We start from the raw sequence: 20,680 nt of genomic DNA on the forward strand, positions 1-20,680 counted from the left end.
TTCCGTCAGAGTTGCTTTGCTTACACTGTTTTTAACAGGGTAATGATAAGAGCTTTTCTTCTGGAGCCTGGGTGGAGGGCTCAGCACCCCTCCCCACACTATTACTCCCCAAAGACCTTGGCTGAGCCCACACTGAATATTACAGTGAGTATTGTCACCGTTGTTACAGACCTGAGCATTGTCCCCAGTGATTGCTTGTGTGATAAACCTTGAATCCTCTTTCAGAATTGTTAGTTTTTCCAACCCTCGGGCATTGAGTTCACCCTTGAGGGCAGCCCGTCCTGAGGGACTAAAAAGCATTCTTTGATTTAGCTGGACAGATCGGGTCCAACTGACATGTGCTTCTCTGGTGACATCCCAGAGGCCTTAGTGACACATGCTAATTACCGTGGGATTCCTAGCCATGTTTTGGGGAAGTTATGTTGCTCCAACCACCACTTTGTACAGTGATTCAGGAATTTGCTGTTTGACACAAAGGCAAATGAAGAGATAGGAGGGTCTGGGCGCCACCCAGGCAGCAAGCAGGCCTGCTCGGCCCATCCCCAGAGGATATTCTGAGAGCCCCTGAAAGCGTCCCGGTCCTGGACTTGGTCCACCTGGACCTACTGCAAACAGTGGCCTAGTTTTCTCTATACCAAAGGACATTCTAACCTCCCAGAACAGAATGCCGCACTTGAAGTGAGAGAAAGATCTCCAGCAAGACCCCTGCCACAGGGCCTAAAATCAGTGTAATGGGCCAACGCTGAGCAATGAGCATCCCTTCCATTTGAAGGTGCTTCCAGACACATGAATGGGTTCCTTTGAGTCTGCCCACAACTCTCGGAGGTGAATTGGGCAGGTATTATTACTTAGGTTTTACCAATAGGGAAACTAAGTTCCAGAAGTTCCCCCTAAGACAGTGGCCCAGATCCTTCCTCCCAGGAGCACCTCATGTGTGGGGGCCTTCAACACAGTCAGGTTCCTGCTGAGAATGGCAAGTGTGCATTTCCTGGTCAGGCGCTGAACAGGAAGACTGTGGCTCTGGTAGTAATAAATTACAGAGTCCTTCAGGTTGGAAGAATAACCCCTTCTCCTATATATCCAGGAGGGTCCCTGCATCAGAGCTGCACGGATGAGAAACAGAGAACTGAGCTCAATGCCTTTAAAAACAATACCAAGTTGAAGTAAGCCTGGAGGTTCCCCACTGTTTTATCTTGTTTTGCCGACCACATGGACTTCTGAGCAGGTGTGGCCTCGGCATCTCCTTACTAGCTTTCAGGCCTGATGAGCAGCGCCATAAGTGCTCACTTTCGTTGAGCTCGCCTGAATTGACTTGCTCCGTAAATTCCTCTTCACGCAGCAGCAGGAGAATCTCTGGAGCATGGGAAGGTAGAGCCAGGACTCCCCAGAATGGGAGCAGGTTGCTGGATGCCACCTTCCCATCAGTTCTCCTGGGTTCCAGCAGACAGCAGACTGGAGTTGCAACAAAGCAGACACATGAAAGCAAACGTGCGCTTCTAACATTTCATAACCTGCCTCCCACAAAACAGAAGGCACTCTTCCCCTCGCATTATTCTCTGCCTTGTTCTTGACATTTTTAATGTGCTGAGTCTACAGCCGACTTCGCATTCCCAACACCTCCCACTTGAGTTGGCTCCTGGTCCCTCCAGGCCTGAGGATCCCAGTCACGTGCTACACCCCACAGAACACTCTTGGCTCTCTTTCTAGCCAGGCTACACTCCTCACCTTGACATTTAGGGCCAGCTGTTTCTTTTCCTCTTCTGCTCCAATAAATCAGGGTCAGTCAAGATTCACTGTTCCCAGGCAGGTTTGGAGAAATTAATGCTGGGATAAGGGGGGTTTTCTGTATGTGATGGGTGAAAGCAAGCATTGCCTTTCTGCTCCTATTCCCTGACTTTGCAATGGTGTGAAACCCTAAGCAGAAAGCCTAGACTCCGTTAGCAGGCCTTTGTCTACACGGAGCTGAATATATCTTTCAAGTTCTTCTGCTTAAACTAGACAAAGCCATACTGTCCCTTTCCTGGGTCCTTCCTTGTTGATGTCCCAGGCTGAGTGGCTGGTTCAGCTCATTCACCTCAGGGTGTCTGGCATGGAATGGAGTCATCAACAGCCTGAGGGACACACAGGCTGGACCAGTTCTGACCCTCCCCTCCCCCCACTTTACATTCTGGAGTTCGGGTGTAATCCAGCCTAGGAATGAAGGGAAGTCAAATGTCAGATGCTAAGTAATGCCCAAGGGTACCTATGTATGGGATGATAAAGTCATCTGAAAGAGAGAAAGGGGAAGGGAAAAGAAAGACAGCAAAGAGGAAAGAGAAAGAAGGGAAAGGAAGAAAATGTACAAAGCGATAGTAATGCAGCAGAGTGGCTGAGTGCCACCTACAATGCTTGGAGTGGCACAAATGCCATCTGTCACCCATCCCCGTTTCAAAGTGGCATCAGGAGCTGGTGAACACATATGTTTGCTCCAGAGAGGACACACAGCTCAGATTTTAGAACCATGTTGCCTCCCATGGTCCCCTGGAGGAGGAATGAGCAAAACCCTACTTAACCATGAGTGGCTTGACCAAAGATTGTAAAGTGCTTTGTAAAAAATATAAATCACTTCCGTAAATATAAGATGGTAGTGTTTTCTGCTACTCACCCCAAAACTTGAACACACACTATTAGCACAACCCTCCAAGGTTAATTTTAAGATGCTTGTTGAGAATATTTTTAAGGAAAGAGACCATGAAAGCTGGATTGAGCATACTGCCTGGCACACAGTAGGTGCTCAATAAACATCTGAAATTGAATGAATGAATGAATGAATGAATGAATATGAGAGAAATATAATGAACAACAAATTAATGACACTTGAATATTTAACATTACTTACTTTTCAAAACTTCATGGCTCTTGTTCCGGGCCCTAAGGATGAGATGAGTGAGCTCTGCATACACAGTCACTAGGCGACCTGCGACCACACACACACACCGAAGTGCTTGTGCAAGGAAGACATGGATAGGGCACAGCGATGGAGGTGGCAGACTCTGCCCAGGAGCTGCCGAGGTCTCACCAGGCCCTGGAAGACAGAACAGAAGGACAACAAAGGTATGACACAGCCCATTGTGTTGGATAGCTCAATACCTGCATACGGCTGGTGCAAATGGAAAGGGTGTGTGTGTTTAGGAGTGTGGGAGTGTGGGGAAAGTATGGGCCTTGGTGTGAGAAAACATAGACAAGACAGAGACCCTTGAATGCCTCCGGTCACCACTAGCTTTTGCTGGTCACCATAGATCTTAGAGTGTCTTTTATAAGACTGAACACTGGCAACAGATGGTTCACTTATTTAAATCTTCCTGGGAGACTGAAACTTCATGTTTAAACTATTGCTTGGTCATTGGGGAGTGTGCTGGTGTCTCCGTGTCTTCTTAGAGCCTCCAAGCTGATGGGAGAGGGGAATGATCTCTGATGCTTATGTAGTTTCCAGTCTGTATTCCTCTCCACTGTGAGCTATCTCAGCACAAAATCTCCCTGGTCTCTGAGCAGACTGAGCACAACAGAGCTTTACTCTGTATGTATGTACATATAGATGAATATATGTATGTACGTATGTATGTATGTAAGGATGGATGGATGGATGGACAGACAGATGGACTGGTGGACAGGTGGATGTTCAGTCTTACAAAGGCCTTCATGCCCCACCGCTCTCTCCTAAGGGGGCAAAATTCATCTTTACCACCAGTAGTTGTTTGTCATTATCCTTGTAGTCTCTCACAGGCAGAGAGCCCAGAAGAAATCAATCTGGAGTGAAAGGAGACAAGGCTGGAGCCTCCAAAGAACTCAGAGAGGAGTCTGGTCAGAGCTTATCGGAAGTGTAGGCAGCACAGACTGTGAGGCCTAGGAGGAAGAAGGGGCTGGAAGGCTCCACAGATCCTTGGGCTCTTGCGTGCCCAGCAGGACCGACACAATGGGCCCAGGGCTGGAACATCATGAACACTTCTGCTACAGAATGCTTTGGGAGCCAAAAGATTTGATAAAGCCTGAATCAGAGCAGATAAAAGGCAATTATGTTCCCACATCCTGGGCTCCTGCCACCCTGTGGCTCCCTGGGAATATACTTGTGGCATTTGGATATTTCTCTCACAAAGGCCTGGACAGAGTAAAAACAGCCACTCAACATCTAATAAATTATCCACCATGTCACTGCTTCTCATTCTGACACTTCTCTCCTGACTGTGGACAATAATTATCCTCTAATTGCTTAGATAATCTTGTTCATGGAGCTACAGCAATGACAAAAAGCTCTCGTTTGTTATTGCTTGTTCTGAACGTTGATTCAAGCCAAATCACACCTCGGTTATACACATGATTCTATTCTGAAGAGTAAAGTACCGCACCCCACCCCTACTAAGCAAGGTCTTTGGAGACTTGGTGGGGTGTCACAGCATGTTTCTTGCTTCTTTCTTGGCCCAAGGGCTGCACCTGACTTCTGGGAGGTCACTAATCAGCCCTTCCCCAAACAAGGCACCAAAGTGGGGTCCTTGTATATTGGAGGGCCACCAGCCAGCAGTGGATGGAGAACAAGTACAGCAAGGCAGTAAGTAGGTCCAAGACCCCACCTCTCTAACAGTGGATATTCCTGGAATTCAGAGCCATGCTTTGATTCTGTGTGCCATTATCTCTTTTTTTCAGAGCACAGAATTGAAGGACAGAGAAATATCACAAATTGTTGACTTAAATAGTATTCACTGTTTAATGCTGGATGCTACACAGTCTTTGAGAAGCTTATTTCCTGGATTAGGAGTACAGATTATGCATTGAAGGCACCACGAATACACAGAATATATGGAAATATGAGGTGGAGGTAAAAATCAGATGTAGAAATGAGTGTGGATTTTCAGAGCAACAGTCAAATGGAGAATGCTTGAGAGAAATACCCAAGTAGGAGTTGAAGGTCAGTAGGTCAGGCTTGGAGATCAAAGTTGCTGGGTTAATTATTTGATTCATTTATCCAACTCTATTGAGGACCTACTAAATGACAAGTACCAAATGCACAGAGAGTTTTAAAAAATAATAAAACACTGCCCATGGCTTTGAGGACCTCACACTCTGGTGAGAATTCAAGTGTGAGTGTACTACATAAATAATGAGAGTACAACAGTACAGAGAAAGTAAGGGGATTAGGAAAGAGGAAAGATGGACTCAGCCTGAGGAGATGGGGCCCCCATTTGAACTGGGCCTGGAAGGGTTGGTGAGCTTCTGAAAGCTTTGCTGAGGGCATTTCAGGCCTGGAAGCTGAAAGAACAAGGAGTCATGAAAAGAATGTGAAACTGTTCCATGTGACCAAAGAATCTGTGGAGGAAGGCATAGTGAGGGGATGTGCCTGGAAAGAGGCTGGGGCTAGTTCTGAGTAACCTGTGATGGATTTGGGCTTTTACTTCAAAGACTCTACATGGGGAAAGGGCATAAACAGATTCACTCTGGCCAGTGTGGAGGGGAATGGATGGAAAGAGAGAAGGCAGGAAGTAGAGACAAGTGGGAAAGTGGCAGAATTAGTGCAGTAGAGAAGCAGCTTCCAGAGACCCATGAGAGAAGGAGGCTTTGTCTTTTCAGTGTGTTTGGGACACTGTCACACAGAGATGTTTTATTATTTGATTCTCTTAACCTGCTTATTCTGGAAATCTGTCCTCACATTTTTCTTGGGCCTTGAAATCTAGCCTCTGTTTCTGCAATGTCAGGGTGTACACTATTTTTCATCTTTGGTCAGGGAGGAGAGACCCCAGGGTGCACACTCAGGTTAATGGAAGTTTCACATCACAGGTTAGACTCAACTTGAAGTCCCTCGTTTATGATCAGAACAATTATGCTTTCTCTTTTCAAGTTGACAAATTCTCACTTGTAGCTGAAGTTATTTGTGTAAGGACATGGATCTCTCCTTACTTTCTCTATCAAGGGTACTGATAATCCAGGGGTCACATCTCAGCTGGCCTATGAACACTGATGTATTGGACACCTGCTGTTTACCCATTACATCATTATTATGGGTTGTGTTCAAGAAAGAGTGAATATTGTTCAATGGTCAGAGGAAGGTTCAGACCATGAGGAAGGTTCAGGTCAGGTGTCCACAGCAATAAGCAGCCCCTACATGGTGCTGAACTCGGTCAACCTAGAGTTAATGGTGAACATCTGTCCTTCTCCGAAGTATTGCCCATTTGCTTGGAGTATCTTGGATGACTCAACAGTCTCCTACTTCATACACACAAACATCTGTCTGGGATAATTGTCATGTTGTTTCCAAATAATTTCTGTGAAAGGTGATAAATGAAAGTGCTCTCCAGGAGGCCTCAAAAAGAGCTCCAATTTGGACCTTGACCTCTCCTTATTTTCTCCACCAAGGGTGTTAATAAGCCAGGGGTCAATAATCAGTCAACCCATGGTCAAAGATTTATTGGACCCCTGCTGTTTACACACCACACCACTATTTCAGGTTGTGTTCAAGAAAGAGTCTAGATCTAGCTCCAGCAAAGTTCCTTTTAATTTCCTCCCACTGCCTGCAAGCTTGCTTATCTTAGGACAGCTTAAGTGGCTGTTGTGAAAACTAATCTCTCTTAAAATGCTTGCAAAGCCTGGATGCGTATCAGTCATCTGCTCCCCACCAATGAACAGAGAAACAAGAGAAAGGCTAGTCTCTGAAATGCTTTCAGATATAAATCTCCAGCCATACTGAGGAAGCAGCCTCTCCTCAGAGATGGCAAATTGATTTGCCTAAAACCAACCTACATTTCTCTGAGACTGTTTCCCATTTCTCAAAGGTAACATATTCTGGAGAATAAAACAAAATGAAAATATATTGACTCAGCATGTCCTGTACATGTGGGTCTCTGTTAAGCTCCACATAGGTACTATAGGATTCACAAAAAAGCCAAGACTTGGCCTCTGACCTCCATAGAGCTTACATTTTATTTGGGGACACACAGAGCTTGATAAATACCTTTACGTCCTAACATGAAAAGATATGGTCCCTCCCACCCATATATAGACAAAAATTTTAAACCGAGCACAGTGTAAAACACAGAACTACATGTATGTAAAAATCCTAGATTTTCTTTTTTTTTTTTTTTAAAGATTTTATTTATTTATTCGACAGAGATAGAGACAGCCAGTGAGAGAGGGAACACAAGCAGGGGGAGTGGGAGAGGAAGAAGCAGGCTCATAGCGGAAGAGCCTGATGTGGGGCTCGATCCCATAACGCCAGGATCACGCCCTGAGCTGAAGGCAGGTGCTTAACCGCTGTGCCTCCCAGGCGCCCCAAAAAATCCTAGATTTTCTGATTGCAAAATTCTGGACAAGTTAACTGAATCAAGCTGAACTTTTTTCATGTTTTTGTGTCCCTGCATTATTGATTCTTAGAGTATGTGCTTCATCTGCCTACTAGTAAACAGATGCGGGCCTTAACTATACACATCACAAGATACGAGACTGATCACACCACACAATATTATAAGAAAAAAAAGGACATGGGGGGGGTCCCTGTGTCCTTCAGAGTCCTCAACAGAAATAGAACTAGTAGAAGATTATATAATATGCTACCTATAGTATATTTATAGTGCACATATATGTATATATATACACATATGCATAGAGAGACAGAGAATAGGAGATTTTGTATACATATATGTATGCATATATGTAAATGTGTGTGTATATATATACACATATGCATATATGGAGAGAGACAGAGACAAAGACAGAGAGAGAAAGATTTATTTCAAGGAATTGGCTTAATGGAATATGAGGATAACTGGCAAGTCTGAAATCCGTTAAGTCAGGTCAGTAGCAAACCGGAAACTCTTGGGCAGGGGGTGATGCTGTAGTCCACAGATGGAATTTTTTCTTTCTCACGAAAACCTCAGTTTTGCTCTAAAGGCCTGTCAACTGATTAGATAAAGCCCACCCAGATTATCAAAGATAATCATTACTTAAAATCAATTTAAGTAGCTCTTAATCACATCTACAAAACACCTCTACAGCAACACCTAAATTAGTGTTCAATAAATGACTACAGTCTGGCCAAGTGGACATGTGACATTGACCATGACAGTCCCCTACAAAGGATTTGGCCAAGAGCAGGGTGAATGAGAAGAAGGAAACCTAGGCTGTTGAGAGCTGGAAGGGGATTTGGACCAAGCTCAATTCTTCCACACACAGGGAAAGGGCCTACAGTGCTTGGTTTGTACAAAATCTTGAAAACTGATTTTCCCAACCCAGAAGTGCGTTTATGTGAGGAATTCAAGGGGATTGTTACAGATGCCTGGGGTCTAGATTTTTTCTTGACCAAGGCCTGATGGAGCAGAATGTACACAACAGGTGTCCAAACATTTTTTTTCCAAACAGTATTTTTAAATTTGGTCATATGGGTATTAGAACTGGGTCTGAGGCTTAGTTCTACCCTTTGAGAATAGGGTCCAAGACTATCGGTTCACTGATATCTCCCTAGGGCCTAGGTCGAGTTGTGGTTTGTAATAGGTGCTCAAAAGCATTGGTGGAATTCATGAATTGAATGAATGCATGGAATTTAGGCCAGATGGGTGTGCAATATCCCGGTTCTATCCATAGGAATGCAGACGCAGAAAGGAAATATTTTAAGCATGAAATACGGTATTTTCTGAGTTTCCTCATCAGTCCAATGGAAATGGTGGTATATTACCTATTTAATAGCTGTACTCTAAGGACTATATGGGTAGATAGATAGATATAGAGAGAACATTTAGCACAGCACTTGGTATATAGTAAGTGCTCAATATATGGTAGTGATCACTACAATCAACATTACTTCACACAATACAATTCCAGTAGATGCTGTTGGTGCCATACCCAGACTACTTTTACCAGCCACTGCACCCATCCCCCAGCTCTGGGAATTGAGTGCTGACAGCTCGCAGGTGCCCCCTTCTCCAGAGAATTGCCCTCCACTGACACAAAAGCTGTGTCCACCAGGTAGTTATGGTTCCCTGCTCCCAAGGGAGAGCTCATAACTAGTGACTGATTCATAGGAAAAACAGAGCCTTAAGATGGCACCAATCCTAAAGCTCATGGTAATCAAACTGCAGCTAGTGCCAAGCTGGACGCACATGTTGGCATTTCCCCTGCCTTTTTCTGCTCCTCTCACCCCATCTTCTGAAAGCAGGTCCTCAATAAATCACTTAGATAAGACTCCTTGTCTCTAGCTCTGTTTCTAGGGTATCCAGCTTAAGACACAGTTACTTGGAAATAGCTCCCCTTCCTTGTCTATGAAATAATGAGCCATTTTGCTCATTGTGGTTCTGCTATTCAGATCCTTGGGTAAGTCATATGACGCTCCAAGTCAGAAGAGTAAAATGGCTTTTCCTCTCCAGCTGGCACCTGGCTCATCCACATCACACCTACCCAGTCAGAGAGGCTGAGTGCGCTTTATCTTACATTTTGCCCAATTCCTCCTAGCCAAGTATATTCAGTTAGGTTGGCTTGCTCTTTAAACCAAATAATCACACTTTTGACCACCAAACTCGAATTGCAGGGAAAACATTCATTTGTCTGTCCATCCATCCATCCATCCATCCAACCAACAGTTATGGAGTGTTGCCCAAGTAGCCAGGTATTGTGCTAGGGATGTGGCTATAAGCATAGACAAGATAGAGTACTTGCCCTCCAGGAACTCATTCTGGAGGGAGAAATGGACAAGCAAATAGGCAATTGTAAATGAAGTTTATGATCCATGCTCTAACATGATGCTAGGAGAACACAGAGACGCTCCTATATCAGGCTGGAGATTCAAAACACTTGGTTTTTTATTGTGGTTGACTTACACACAAGTAAATAGAATGGATATCTCCTAGAACACTGCAAACCAGAGTGGTTACTTCAAAGAATCAGGTGTTACAACGTAGAAAGAAGTGTAGTTTTAAGCACGAAGAATGGTTGCCTAGTGATAGGCAGAGTAACAAGATATAAATGCAAAGGACTCTGCCTGCTATGTTATTACTGCTGTAGCTTTGCTCCCACTCAAATGCTCACTTCCTGGGGGCCCAAAGAAAGGGGAGCTGAATTACGATTTCTGCCTGGGGATGTCTAGATCCATGGTAATCAAAACCAAGTTCTCCCACTGGCTTTCCAGCACCGTCATGGCTGATGGCCCACAGGCATAGTCAGGATGCAGGGGTCTCATTGCTCAACTGCCTTATTGTTGCTTATTCCTCCCCCGCCATTCATCAATCTACTCCTGCAAGACATGTAGAGGTGATAGCATAGCTATGAGGTTAGGAATAGTAATTATTCTATGTTAATATTACTGTGGCTGGTGCTAATGCGAAAATAATTACTACTCTGTGCCTTTATGGCCACTTTCATTGCCCTCTGGTGGTTATGTACTTATCTGGCTATAGATGTACAGTAATGACATAATGCATGGTGGCTATTATTGCTTTAGCTATACAAGGTGGGGGCATGAGAAAGGAGGAGATGTTTGGGAAGGACTGGGGCTTGATAAATTATTTATTTATTTCCTTGAGGTTTTTTTTTTTTTTTTTTTTTTTTTTTTTTTTTTTGCCTTTGCAGAGAGTTCTCTTTGGCTGTAAGAGTATAAAGTCCTAAGAATACCAATGATTTGGTGATGAAGAACCCCAAGAGCTTATGCACAAGTCAGCACTTCTAGTGATTATGTGCTAAAGTCTGAAAGATAAGAAGTGGTCCTTATCTGAAAGATAAGTGAGAGGAGCACTGAGTTATAAGCCTTGCAGGTGGTTGAGATTCCTCCATCTCTCCCATTCTCCTGTGTAGTCTTCTTATAGTCTACAGAATAAAATAAAGACTTTCTGAGATGCTTCAAGATCTAATTTCTGCCCACCTTTCTAACTTCACCTCCTTTCCCATTCCCTTCTCAGGCCCAATAGCCCAGGTATGACTCATTGTTCCTCCCCAGGTCCATCATGCCTTCTCCTCACATGCTGCTCTTACTCCCTGGAATGCCCTCATCCTTCAGAGGCTAGCTCATCTGAGAGACACCCCTGACTCTGCCAGGCAAACATGATTACATCTTTCCTGTGCACTGGGTGTTCTTCCTAACACATAGAAACAACCACAGTGTATTGTAATGGTGTGTTGGTTCACCTGTTTCCCCATAAGGCTGTGAACTTCTAGAGGCTCATGAAGTTTTTCACACTTTAATTTCCAGTACCTGGTAAAGTGTCAGGCACATAGTGATTATTTAATATGTGCTGGAATAAAGGAATAAAGTGGGCTTCCTCCTCATGGGCTAGGTTCTTCTAGATTAAAATGACAGATAAATCAATTATACTTCATAAGGATCATACAAGATGTTTTTATCAATATACAGTCACAGTCCCATAATCACATCTGTTAGAAGGTCAGTTTCCCCTTCTTCATGGACCTCACATATACTGTTCCCTCTGCTTAGAACACTCTTACTTTCTCTTCATATAATTTCGGCTTAAATGTTTATTCCTTAAAGAAACTCTGATTGAGCACCTTTCCAATCACTATCAGACTAGTCTATGTCCCCTGTTATAAATCCCCATGGCATCTATATGTTGTTTTCTATTTTATTTATACAAATTATAATTAGAAAATATTTAATTATTTGTTTAGTAACTGTCTAATCTACAAAATATTAAGCTCCTTGAATGCAGGGGCTATATTTGGTTTACTCACCACTGTGTTCCCAGGCCCGGTATATTGCCTTGCCTATAGAGAGTATACAGTAAATATTCCAAATAAGGAACTTAAAAAGTCCCTAAAGCAAGACATATTTCTGTTATCTACTTATACACACAAATTAAATGGTTATATAACATCTCTTTTCAGAGATAAGCTGAAGTATACGTTTTCTTATGTAACATTTCAAAGAACACACTGAAACTTCATCAGTTTGGACTAAAGTGAATAGGGGAGAAGAAAGGTTCTTTTAAATATGTGGTAAACTTCAACTTCAATCTTATTTTTCCAGATCAGTTTAATTCAACATCTAGTGAGCACCTACTTTGTGCTAGGCACTGTCCTAGACTCACACAGCATCTATGAACATGAATACGACATGGCACCTGACTTTGAGATGCTTAAAGCCCTTTGAGAAATGTCTTTCTGTAGATTTAATAAATTTATAGTCACTCTAAGCACAAATTGTTTCTTTAAATCATGTGGTCATCTCTGCCCTTTTCTGTGTGGAATGTTCTTTCTTGCCTTGACCATTTGGTTAATTATAGTTTTTCTCTCCCATATCAAAACTTTTTAATAAGATCACACCCTCCTTTCTTTCCCCAAAATCCTACCATCATAGCTATTTCTCTGTGCTGCTCTCCCCCAGGGCCTCTCCCCATAATGCTGTTACTCCTATTCCGTGTGCATCTTCAGGACAGGTACCATCATTTTATTCTGTCTCTAACACAGTGACTGAGCCATAGGAGATGCTCAATGATTCTTGTTGTTGTTACAATGAATGAGTAAATGAATAAAACTAGAGTTTTTAATTAGAAATCCTGCAAGACTATTTTTAATGGACTGTTTACAATTAGGAATACTCACTCTACAGAGATCTAGACCCCCAAAGTTCCTCAATCTTTTCCCTTCAATCAACTAAGTTAAACATTCCCTCATATATTCAAGATTCTATAAGATTTAGCCATATGAAGTTATCACTTTTGTGCATCAAAAATGACTGAGTATCAGCACTTCACATGTGTCAATCCAATACTTAGAAAATCCACTAGCTAATGATCGTGCCAAGGTGAACATTAAAGTGTCTATCTTTAAATGTTCCAGATTCCAAATTAAAGAACTGTCTTCCTTATCTTGGCTTGGGTCTCCCTGTCTTATACCTTCAAAGCTATTCAGAAGGGTCTGCTAAGCCCCCTGCTTCTTACATTCTCCCTAAGATCATAAATGTTGAGAGTGCTATGCAGAAATAAGATTTTTTAGGATCACTTATGAAAGGTTAGCATTTCATAGACAATTAATAAAAGCCCAGCACAAAGGAAATGTGCATAAAATAAAGCAGATGTACATTCTTTGAATGAAAACTAAGCAGCACAGCAGGTAGTATTCACATCATAAAGAAAATCACCAGTTGGTAGGGATGGAGAAGCTTGTGGGATGGTGGTTGGTGAATTCCCTTCATTTCTGGAAAAAGAATCACCTGTTTGGCTATTGTCCCTAGGTCTTTAACTCCACTGCCCTGCTCCTGTCCCATGGGGCCAACACCCACAGGCCTGAGCTGTCCTCTGAACTGTCTGATCCACAGCCTCTAAGACTTTATTGCTCATGGCACCCCTACTCCATTTTCCAAGCAAATGGTGGCATTAGCTCCCAGCGTCTTGCCTCATCTCCTGTCTATGGGGTAATTACACTGCTAAAATCTCACAACCAATACTTCTCTACCAGGATTGCCCTAGTTTTCCCTCCTTAATAGAGACTGCATTTTCTCTGGTCACTCAGAATATCATCTCAGGATGTTGACACTTGAGACCCAACCCCCAGCACCACCCATTTGTCTGATGTTGTCTATGTACCTCTTCTATTTCCCAGCCCCAGAGATGGGTGATTTTTGTCCCCACAAAAGGCCTGGACAGAAAAGGGGATGGGAACACAGGATCCTCTAAGTCAGGTTCAAACATCATCTAATATCTCTCAAAACTTAGCCTCCATTCAGCTCTCTCTTCATACTTCCTATTTCCCAGGCTTACCGGAAAGGTGGAGGAGGAGAAGCCAGATGAGAGGGGTGAAGCCCAAGACCTTGGGTAGTTTTATTAGGCAAGAGTCAATGCTGGTCTAGACAAGGAGAAGGGTATTGTGTAGTTCAAGGCCACCATAGCGATAGAAGCCAATGTCACTTTAGCAAGAACTCTGACCTGGTTCCCAGGGAGAACTGTTTGTTGCTTTCCCCTATAGGTATTATTCTTTTTTGTCCTCCAGTCAAACCCCTGCTCCCATCTCACAGGATTTAACCTTCAGTTTGAGTCCTTGGTCTCCTCCCAGCTACCAGGTCCCACCTCCCTCTCAATCTTTCTTTTTCCTTGTTCTGTGACACTTGCTGAATGAGGCACACAGAGTTTGCAGTCACTGCAGTGCACCTTGTGATTGTGAGGTAATTGGATAATATTATCACCTTCTCAGAAAGTCTTCAAAATTATCATGAGGAAGTGAGGCATTCCTCTCCTGGCAGGTATCTGTGTGGTCAGATAAGATGACTGCTACATTCCATTCCGACCATGTCATTCAGCCATTCTTCCATAGTGGGCACTTCCATGGAGACACTGTGGGATGTGACAGTCCAAAGCACTCAGCTAGAACAGAATTCCAAACATAGAGCTTATACTTGGGTTTCTAATCATCAGTCCATATGTAGTCTGTCTAAAGGGCTTAGTTTCCTCTCTCTGTTTTGCTCTGCTTTTCTTTCTTCTGCCCTTCAGGAGTTTTAAAAAAGTCAGAGGCATCTTGTAGATAGTGACAAAAGTATTCATTACCAAAGAGAGCTCTTGTCACAAACCCAGTTTGTCATACAGGGTGTAAAGCACAAATATGTGGCTTTATGAGCTAGATTGGTTGGGTATAAACCTCAGCTCTGACAATTTTTAGCTTTTTAAACATGAATATGTTATTTAACCTCTCTATGCCTCAGTTTCTCATCTATAAAGTGAGAATTTTAATAGGATGTAACTCAGGTCATTGTGAAGACTAAACAGACAGCACTTAGAACAATGCCTGGCAAAAACTGACAAAAAATATATTATAACATTATTGATAGTAGTAGTAAAAATAATGTTTAGTATTTGCCTCCGGGGAGTGTTTTCCTGCGGTGTTTCTCCTATGTGAGAACTCACTGAACCCCTTGAAGATGTCCCTGAACCCTCTGAGCTCTCAGGATCCGAGACTGGTTTAGCTGAAAGTGTGCCAGGCTGGAAGTCAGAAGACCTGGGAATTTTTGAGGCTACACACATCCTATTCACGAACAACCTGCCACAGGCCAGGCCTTGTGCTCGATTCTTCTCCTGCTATTTTATGTACTCTCCACACCAGCTTCACAAGGTGGCTATTATTTCCCCATTTCACGGATGAGGAAATAAGTTCAGAACAGTTTAACCACTGAGCCAGTGTTACCAACCTGAAAACACAGTTCTGCCTGGAACCATTACTAAAATCGCAGCACGTGGTTCTAAGGGAGAGTCAGTCCCTCAACCTCTGTGACTTACTTCTCCTGCCTGTAAAGCTGAAATATCCCTGCCGCGTCCACCTCACGGCGTCAGAAACCCACGAGAGGGTTTACGCAAGTCGGCTGTAGGCCGTCAAACGTCAGCAGGAATTAGAACCACTATTACAAGTAGAAAGAAGCACCTGGAAGAGCCGACCTGAGACACCAACGCCGCAGTAGACCCCGAATCCCGCCTCCAGGTCGGGCCCTCGGGGCGGGCACTCGACTGAGTGGCAGGAGCATAGGCCAATAAGGCTGCGGGAGGCGGCGGGGCGGGGCTGCCCCAGGGCCGCGCTGGGCCTTGTGGGAGGGTGAGCCGACCCGGGGCTCCTGGCGGTATTTATCCCTGTGGAGCGTTCGCTGAGCGCAGGTCTGTGGGGTTTTATCAAATACCCAGGCGCTCGCCGCCAGAGCTGAGAGGCCTGGCCTCGGTGTGAGGAGACTGTGGCGAAATCTCGTTAGCGAGGACAGCAGGCTGCTGGCGAAGTCACGACGTGGCACGAGTGGCCTCAGCGGGCTCTCGGGCTCTGGAATCCGGGTGTCTGTGGGCAATTGGTGGCTGTGATAAAGACCCAGGGGACCCCGGCCTTCTGCTTTCTCTGTCATTCCTGAATGTTCCACGGCCCTAATGTGATCTAGGGAAGGCTGGGGAAGAAGCAGGGATGATTTTCCTACCGGAAACACATTTGCAGTCATCCTAGAAGGAGAAATCCGGGAACAGCAGGATCTGGGGAAAGAACACCTTGGTTCTCACATTTTGATATGATCCAGTCACTTTGCTTCTTACAGCTGCCACCACCATTCTCGCGTGCTTTTTATCACCATGATTATGGCTGGATTTCCTGCTCCCTAGATTTGCCCGTTATTGTCAGGCCCACTAGGGACCACAGTGATTGGTGCTAAATGGTCAGGACATTCCCCTGCATAAAACCCTTCTGTGATTTTCCATTGCCCTCAGGATAAAAGCCTGATGTTGAACGTGGTTTTCAGGGCGACAGAGGTTCTGGCCTCCTGCCCAGCCCCATCTCCAGATACTTTTCATTCCCTGTCCCCAATTAAGCGTGTGTGAGATTAACAAATGAATGAGTTATTTCTTGAACTATCAGCGAGTGGTATTGTCAGAAGACAAGTCCTCCACAATTTGAAAACTCATTGTGTTCAGTAATCACCTGAGTTGGAGAAGTCGACTCTGCCCTGGAATCCAAGCCTCAAATCTAGTTCTTACTCATCTGCTGGTTTTATTGTGTAATCTCCCACGTTTCTTCCAGTCTCTGTTTCTTTATTTATAAAATCGAGTCAGTGAAGTAATGTTTCCTATTCTCTTATTTTCACTTTTTCAAGGTACTTCAAAGATAAATCTAACAGTACATGGAAAAGGATTATAAATTCAAAGTATTGTTAATATGTGTCCATTATACCCAGGTACATTCCATTAATTACCTTTAAATCTTTTTCTGGGTCATGTAGAATCTCTATATACATTGTGTAATACCTGAGGTTTATTTTTATATCAGGCATGGATTTAAACCACCCCACAGGTACCTTTTCCTATGGCTGAATCTGAGGAGCAGGCCTGACTTGTAAGCCTTGTCCACATGTGCTCACTAGTTATTGTACATAACAGAGGGCTCTAGGGAGAAAGTAAAATAGAAGATGCCAGCTAAGGAGTCCTGCATGGATAAAGGATAGATGGCTCTGTCTTAAGGAAACCTCGAAAGTTCTTTTGGTGCCACATACAATGATTCCCCTCAGAGGAATTGGAATGGCATGTAAAATATTAGAATGTGGGATTGTGGGCTGTTGGAGGTCCCTGCTCATTCTATGTTCTTAATCACCTCATTGTCTCTGCCTTCAGTGCCCTTTCCCAATCTGGGGTTCATCTCTACTTTTCTTCCCCCAGCTTCCTAATATTTGTCTTTCACTTAGCTAACTCTCAGAAGAGGTATGATAAATATGGAATGAATGAATGAAGAAATGAAAGGGTGATGGAGGGAGGGTGGGGGGAGGGATGGACACCAATGGACATGAAGCCAGAAGATCTGGTTTCTTACATGGATAGACACAACAACCTTATGAAGTAAGTAGGGCAGCAATTATTTGTCCTGTTTTACAAATGATGAAAGTAAGGTTCAGAAAGTTACATGACTTGGCAGAGTACACACTGTTCAAAAGTGACAGAACTGACCTTAATTTTTACAACATTTTTCTTCCCACAGCATCATAATTCTTGAAGGTAAGAAAGACTTAATATCCACATTTTAGTCTGAGAACAAGCTGAGAAAAGAACATTGATATACCTGTCTCCTTCACCTCCTCCTCCTCTTAGCAAGTGATTTCAGAGGAAGCCAGTACTTATAGGCTAATTTTAAAGATGGGTCTGGAAAGTGACACCTGTTAGGAACATGGTAAAAAAGAGCTAGACATAATGAGATTTCAGCCCATTTTTGCACTGACTTCTAATGGAAGATTCAGTACAGTTCTCTGCTTATGAAAGGAAGCTCTTTCCATGACAGAGGAGGAGCTGAGGGAAGAAGGAGGAAAAAATGGTAAAAGCATATTTTCTCAGAATCATTTCTCCAGATACACTGAACAATTCAAAGGGTAAGAGCAGTTCCGTGATGAGGACTATGGCAGTAGGTGAGTTCTGAGAAATAAAACAACTCTTTAGGTCTCATCCAAGGGACAAGATAAATGAGAAACTTGGGCTTAAAAATGTTTCATTGAGCTCATGAGCCTGCCCTATTTCATTTACTGTGGCTCAGATCTCTTCATTTAGACTCTGAAACCAGACTTCCTGGGTTGAAACCCCGGCTCCACCACTAACCTAGCTCTGTAATCATGGGCATGATTCTTTCTGTCTATTCCCATCTGTAAAATGGGTATAATAATAAAGAACACCTCCCTTGCAGGTAGTTGTGAGAATTAATGGATTCATTTATACTAATACCCTTTGATCAATGTCTGGCATATTGTAAATGTTATTGTCACTAACATCATTACAGCTGCCTCTTGATAATTGAAGCAGGGCATATACTTTAAGACTTTATTTTCAATTGCATCAAAAATGAAGGAAAAAGTAGTGAGATCACCTGAAGCACTTTTACAGTCTGGCCTTCCTCTCCATCTCCTATCTCTAACCTTCTGGAAATTCAAACTCAAGAGGTCTAGGGTAAGACATAAGAAACCATATTTTGAAAAAGCATATCTAAAATGCTTTCTTTCATCTTACACCTCAACCTAACACTCCCCTGGAGCCCCACTTTAAGGGATTTCTCTGGAGGATAAAAAATATTTTTATTTCATGAGGATTACCTGAGTAATATAAACGTGGGCAGGGCATGTACATATTATTAAGTCCACTCCCTAGCTAGATTAAAACCAACCTAAGTTAGGATTCAAACTTCTGCATTATGATAAACTGATGAGCCTGTCTCAAACTCAGATGATATTGTTGTGATGATACTCTTTCTGGAGAAGCTAAGCCCTGGTGATATGAAATTTGTTCATACAGTATTGTGTGCATTAGGCTACAACCAACTTTTTTTTTTTTTTTTTTTTTACTTATTGATCCATGTGGACATCCTTCCAGGTTCATGTACATAGATCTAACTTATTCTTTTTACTAGCTGCATAATATTCCATAGTATATAATTTCCATGCTTTCTTCAGCCTTTCCCTATTGCAGGAAATGTGAATTGTCTGCTACCAGATATTAACCACCAAATATTATGCTGCAATAAACACCATTGCACATATACATCCTTACATACTTGGGCATTTTTTTCTTTCCTCTTAGGATAGAATCAGAAAATTTAATGGTTGGATCACAGAGTATGTACATTGTTAATTTTATGTTATTTTAAAGATTTTACTTATTTGAGAGAGAGAGAGCACACAAGTAGGGGGAGCGGCAGAGGGAGAAGCAAACTCCTCGCTGATCAGGGAGCCCAAAGTGGAGCTCAATCCTAAGACCCTGAGATCATGACTTGGGCTGAAGGCAGACGCTTAACTACTGAGCCACCCAGATGCCCCTACTCGGTTAATTTTAGATGATAGCACCAAAAAGGTTGAAACACTTCACCACTGCCCCTCCCATGAGCTCGCGTGAGCATATTATGTGGACTGTGGGAAGGGGCAGGCTGACCTGAATACCTTCAAATGGATGCAGTTGTGAGTATAACAAGACTATGAGTCATGGTTTGTGAGGTATTTTGGATTTTATGGATCTGCTAAAACCTTATCAGGTCATATACCACCTTCCCTTTTCTGCCCATTACTGAGTCTGGTGTGGCTCAATTTACCGCCCGCCATGGCATAGCCACAAACATCGATCTACCTTCCATCCCTGTTCTTAGTTGTTTTTTTTTTTAAGATTTTATTTATTTATTTGACAGAGAGACAGCAGTGAGAGAGGGAACACAAGCAGGGGGAGCGGGAGAGGAAGAAGCAGGCTCATAGCGGAGGAGCCTGATGTGGGGCTCGATCCCAGAACACCGGGATCACGCCCTGAGCCGAAGGCAGATGCTTAACCGCTGCGCTACCCAGGCGCCCCCCTGTTCTTAGTTTTATATGATATCTGCTTGAGGGAGAGAGGAAGTGGGCGGGAGTAGATGCAAAAAAAAAAAAAAAAAAAAAGTGCAGGGCAGATAAAAGGAACTGTGGGAGCAGAAACTCAAGCTCAAGTCAGAGACCACAGGAGAGAGGTCAGATGACAGGATAGAATCTATTTCCTTATTTTCGTGCTCTCTTAGCTCAGACACATTTTCGGCTTAATAGCCGCTGACTTCGGTAACACCCTCCTCTAATCTACTGCAAATCCAACGGACTCTGTTGTCACACTTCATCAGCTGTGTTATAATTCCCAATAACCGGCACACAATTGATGTGCTATCCCTGAAAAGCTGGCCCCAAAATAAATGGCTTCAGAGGGTTTAATGATAAATCAGAGGCATTCTGAATGGATTCTGAAAGTATTCTTAGTAAGTACAAATCCTCCCCGGGATCCAATTTGGCTGGTTCATTACCAGTTCTATCTCCTGCATGCAAAAGATGATAAACAACATTGTAAAGATGTAGATGAGATTGGCTTTTGTGACCTAATGTTTCTGATGAAGAGAGAAGTACATGTTGTTAAAATGAGAAAAACGCACACAACCCACTGGCGATAGATTATTATAAGCTTCATTTTGAACAGGAATCATTTGTAATTTTATTACCTTGGAGACAAAGACCTGGCTGCTTTTGCATTTTATAGTGGCTTAATTAACCTTTGTGCACAGAGATCTGGTACACCTACTCCACGAACTAAAAGCCACTTAAAAAAATCGAAAGCTGCCAGCTATTTCTGACAGACTCAGACAGAGATTCTGCAGGAGTATTTAGTGATGAAAGCAGAAGTTTCCAGGGCTAGGCTCTGGAGGACGAGTCCCAGCAAGTGACTTAACGTCTCCGTGTCTC

General features: G+C 43.2%; 1 long non-coding RNA gene across 1 annotated transcript in view; it reads right to left on the minus strand.

The window, feature by feature from the left end:
* Positions 1 to 2,884: 2,884 nt before the first annotated feature.
* Positions 2,885 to 20,680, minus strand: part of LOC103677573 — a 46,509-nt gene continuing 28,713 nt past the window's right edge. The window contains exon 5 of the long non-coding RNA XR_572447.2: positions 2,885 to 3,064. This is a non-coding gene — a long non-coding RNA (uncharacterized LOC103677573). The remainder of the gene's footprint in view (positions 3,065 to 20,680) is intronic.

The sequence above is a fragment of the Ursus maritimus genome, unplaced genomic scaffold, assembly GCF_017311325.1.
Source record: "Ursus maritimus isolate PB19 unplaced genomic scaffold, ASM1731132v1 scaffold_10, whole genome shotgun sequence".
NCBI lineage: Eukaryota > Metazoa > Chordata > Mammalia > Carnivora > Ursidae > Ursus > Ursus maritimus.